Source organism: Ailuropoda melanoleuca, chromosome 20 (assembly GCF_002007445.2).
Source record: "Ailuropoda melanoleuca isolate Jingjing chromosome 20, ASM200744v2, whole genome shotgun sequence".
Lineage (NCBI taxonomy): Eukaryota > Metazoa > Chordata > Mammalia > Carnivora > Ursidae > Ailuropoda > Ailuropoda melanoleuca.
Window position 1 is genome coordinate 9147475 of NC_048237.1, and position 5059 is coordinate 9152533.

The 5059-nt window shown below is 40.6% G+C and overlaps 1 pseudogene; it reads left to right on the forward strand.

Moving 5' to 3' along the window:
* Positions 1-1995: 1995 nt before the first annotated feature.
* LOC117797329 lies at positions 1996-2089 on the forward strand (annotated as a pseudogene).
* The last annotated feature ends 2970 nt before the right edge of the window (positions 2090-5059 follow it).

The following is a 5059-nucleotide window of genomic DNA, read 5'->3' on the forward strand; positions in this document are numbered from 1 at the left end:
AATAAAATAAAATATACTATTAAAAAAATAATAAATAAAATTCTTGAAGAAGAAAAAAAAAGCTGCCTTTTCAACATGACAGATAACTGCAATGAAATGTTTTCTGAGTAAATATTTTTGGTTTACTAAGTCACACAGTCAGCGTTCATATTATGCATCAAAACAATCTTTTCCAAGTTAAAAAAAGAATCACAGCTGTTTTGTAAATAAACATTAAGCCAACATGAACCTGAGCATCTCTCAAGGGTAGACTCGAGCAAAGGTAGACTATGACAATTAATTCTAAATGCATCTGTTATAATTAATAAAGGTAACATCAATGATGTAACTGAAATTTTTTAAATAATATTTAACTCCAGATCATTCAGTTTTTGATTATTCAGGTTGCAAGATAATGGGAAAGGGCCAAGAAAACCAATGTTAAATAACTATCCAACTACGTCAATAGCTCTGAGTAAAAATGCAGGAAGAAAAAAGGAAGCAGATGGTGGAGAGAAGGAACTGGCAGGGCTATGGACCAGACATTTAGATTCACTCATTCTGCATTAGTTTGCCCAGGAGATAATTTCAATGCAGTGGAAACTGACTCACAAATAAATTAAGTGACTTGTCCAAGATCATAAATAAAAGTAGAAGCCAAGATTTAAATTCAGATATCTCAATGTTTCAAAGCTCAAATGACCAAAGTGCATGGACCTGCAGCTACCCACCACTCCCTGTCATCTCTCTCCCTCCGTGCTCACATACTCCAGCTTCAGTTACTCCAACAGGACCAATTCTTTCCTCCACCACCACAAGTAACCTGCCTTTTCTTTTGCTTAGGAAACTCTTGTTCCCACTCTACCTTCTCGTGCTTTCTCATCTTTCCGTTCTCAGCATAAAGAATCACTTCCTCAGGAGGTGGTACCCCAATCCAAAATGTGATCCCCTGGCATATGTCTTCAGAACTCTCAGATCTTTTCTATTCCATCCATCACGTTTTGTAATTACACACCTGATGCTACCTTCCCCACCAAACTACAAGCTTCAGCAGGGCAGCGATCACATCTGTTTGCTCTTTACTCTCTAGCCAGGAACCAGCACACAGAATGCAGTCAATAAATATTTCTGAGTGAATGAGAAAGTGAGTCCTGGGAAGTGTCTGAAATTATCCATTATCTAAGATGCCCCCAATTCTAGTCTACCCAATACCGTTAAATTAGCTAAGAGCGTTTAGAATTAATGGTGGTACAAGACTTCTTTAGGTTGTTACTGGTGCACGAAAAGGGGACCTTAGCAATGAAAAAAGAAACTATCGCCCACTTTATCAAAAACGCACTAATCAAAATACACAGGGAAAGCCTTGGAAACTTTATGGCCCTAAAGCCCCTCACTGTGCTGGGAAATCAGCATTGTCCTGGGGATTGACAGTGTCTCTCTTGACCAAGAAACCGTGGCTTTTCCACATTAGTGTCACAGGTGTCATAGCGTGTCTGTTCTGGGTGACCACCAGGCAGTCTGATTACACTACGTGTCTAGTCCCGTTACCAACTCTTCAACATTAATTACTACAAACAAATTCAGGCTTACTCTTTTTGGGTTTTATACTTAAAGGCACAGCCTCAACCTCCAATGATGTTCCTCATTTTTATTCTGGGCTTCATTTACAACGAAATTGGTTTAGGTAACCTCCCATGGGTGAAAAGCTAATGCATTCTAGTTGAACAAAGATTGAGGAGCCAGGCAAAATACCTTAGTTTTCATTCAGTTCAGTTACCGCCTAATGCACTTGAAGGCCAAATAATTTTAAACCCCCCCCCACTTAATTATCTTAACTTTCCCATCTGTAAAATTAGAAACAATACTCTGATAGATTTATAGCTAGTCTGAGGGCTTGTAAGATTCTCAGAAACATCAGGATAACTGACCCTTGCTCTAATTCTGCAGCTCTGAGACCAGAAAGGTCCTAGACCACACTGTGCCAGCCTAGGGAGAATAAATATGTTAAAAGAAGGTGTGCTTCAGCACATATACTAAAATTGGAATAATTCAGAGATGAGCATGGCCTCTGTGCAAGGACATGCAAATTTGCAAGATGTTCCATATTTTTAAAACTGGAAAGAACAAAATAAGAAGGTATGTTGATGCTTATTTTATGCCAGTCTCTATGGTCATTTTGTGTAACACCAAGATTGATGATCTGATCATAAAGATCCAGCTGCTTTTGGGGTGGAGGCGGGTTCTGCCTGCTTCTCAGTGACACTGTCTGCAAGTCCCAAGGTGCTCCTCACTCACTCAGACTTAATCCTATACAATGATATTGACGCCCTCTCCAGAAGACCCACAGGCTTACACACCATGCCTGTCACTGGAGAACACTGTTCATCTTTTTACTCTGTAGCACGTTCTCCCTGCATTAGTTGGATACACACAGCTTGACTCATTTCCTAGGTACTCTCTGTGTCTGGCCTCTGTAATCAGCACCTACAGTTGATACTCATCAACCTGATGGTACGATGGGTTCAGATATGCTTCAGAAATATAGAAAGTATTTCACAAATATGAGTGATTACTGTCAACTATCTAAAAGCTGAATTTTTATCTTTAATTTCTTTTCCATAATAAATAGATATAATATGGTATTTGCAATAGGCTCAAATTCAGACTTGACTGCTACTTATAGGTTTTGCATCTTTAGAGAGGTCACAATCTCTCAGAACCTGAGTATCTTCATCTGCAAGTGGAAATTCAATAACAGTATTATCTATGTCATAAGGTCGTCATAAGGGCAAAATGTACAGCAGTGCCTAGTGCTGTGCCAGTACACTGAAGGTGCTCAGATTTGAATGTGAAATCAGTAACCCAAAATTTGAGAGAAGTAAATCAATTTAAAAGTTCTATATCAGAATACTTTATGCTGAAAATAATAGAAAATTGAACTCACACTGCCTTAAATAATAATGGGAATTCATTGGCACCTGTACCTCAAAGTCCATAAGCAACGTAAGCCTCAGGCATTACTCACATGAGATCCAGCTAGACCTCTCTGCAGCTCTACTCACTCTGCCTTACTCCAACTGTTTCCTCTCCTTCAGCCTGTCATCTCCATTGCAAGAGGCCTGCCAGAAGCTACCAGTGCAAAGCACTTTCTCCTTAACATCCAGGGAAGAGAGAAGGTGATGTCTCACAATAACCAAGAGTCCCAGCTTTGGAGACCCTTGAACTGTCATTGTGCACAGGTGAATGCCATGCTCTGGTGTGTAAAACTGGGGAGACTCCGTAGACAGGTGTTATGCATGGGAAAAGGCAATATGAATGTCACACAGGCAACCACAATGTCCATTATAGTAACACAATAAATGCTTAGTGGGTGACAATACATTTCAAAGTTGTTGTTTTAAGGAAATAAAACACCTATGAAGAAACATTGAATTCTGAGCCTTCTAGGATCCTAATGAGTCAGATGGCAGGGTGTAAGAGTGGGGAAGGAGCTGGCAAGGACTCTGCAAAACAGAAATCCCAAGGTGTAAGCTTGCTCAGAAAGAAGTCTACTGTCCCCTAGGGGCACCCAGAGCTGAGCACCACTGATTTTAAGGCTGCTCTGAAGTCCCAGGGGTGAGAATCATGACACAGTCCTTCCCTCCAACTCCTACAGATCTGAAATCAACTGGAGAAGCAGAAGGAGAATGTCCTAATGCTGCGGAAGTGTGTGTGTGTGTGTGTGTGTGTGTGTGTGTGTGTGTATGTGTGTGTTTAAGATTTATTTATTTATTTATGAGAGAGTGAGAGAGCTGGGGAGGGACAGGGAGAGAGAAAATCCTCAAGCAGACTCTTTACTGAGCATGGAGCCCGACGCAGGGCTCAGTCCTAGGCCCCAAGATCATGACCCCAGTGGAAACCAAGAGTCGGATGCTTAACCAACCAAGCCACCCAGGCACCCCTGCTGGGAAAGTTTAAAATAAGAAAAGTTCCTCTTCTGAGTCTTCCATGGGAAATTCACAAACACTCCCACCCCTGCTAGAAAGGCAAAAACACTGACACCAATGCCATCTCTTAGAAAAAGAGTAAAAGCCCCAGGATGAACCTCTTACAATGATTTCCTTTGCCTAAATAAAGCATTTGCTTGGGTCTTGGGGCTCATTTCATTGTAAGGAACTGAAATCCACTCAAAGTACTTAAACAAAAATGGAATTTATTGGATGAATACCAAGTATCTCCCAGCCAGGAAGTACAACTGGCCTCAAAAGGGACTAGGGGCCCCTGGCTGTTTCGGTTGGTGGACCATGTGACTCTTGATCTCAGGGTTGTGGGTTTGAGCCTCATGTCAGGTGTAAAGATTGCCTAAAAATAAAATTTAAAAAAAAGGGCAGGCGATGAATTCACTTGACCAGGAAGTAAATGCCCATTTGCTTTAATCTTCTCTCTGCCATGACCAACTTACCTGGCTTAACTTGCCCATGGGTCAGCGTTGGCTTTATACATTCCTTATTCAAGAGCCACTGCTGCAATGCTAAGTAGTTCCTATAAGCCAGTTTCAAATTTCTGGGAGAAAGAGCCCACTGTTACATCTAAGTTCAGGTGTCTGTCCTTCACCAATCAACAGGGTCATCCAGTAAGTCTGCTGCATGCCAGGAGGGGGATTATCAGCGAGCTTTGAGAGGGGAGTGAGCAGGAAGGTCAAAATGACCAATATGCATGTGTTAGACATGTCACTCCTTTTGTCTTCTATCAAAGTACAGTCAGTGTTACATGATTTCATAAAAACATCAGAAACAAGTAGAGGAACACAGACTAAGTCTAGATAACTACTTTCTCAGCTTGGCCCATTCTATCTTTGTATGTACTCTTTATACAGCATAATTTCTTACTGCTGCATTTTTCCCACCTGCCAAATAAAGATAATCATACTTGTCCTTATAACTCATAGGATTATAGAGAGGATAAAGAAATAATTGATATGAAAATACTTTAAAACATTAAAATGATGTTATTTATATTCTGCACACTATAAAACATCTCTTCTGCATTACAAAACCCTACTGCTTCTAAGCACATACTTACAAGTACAAGGATTGTTGGC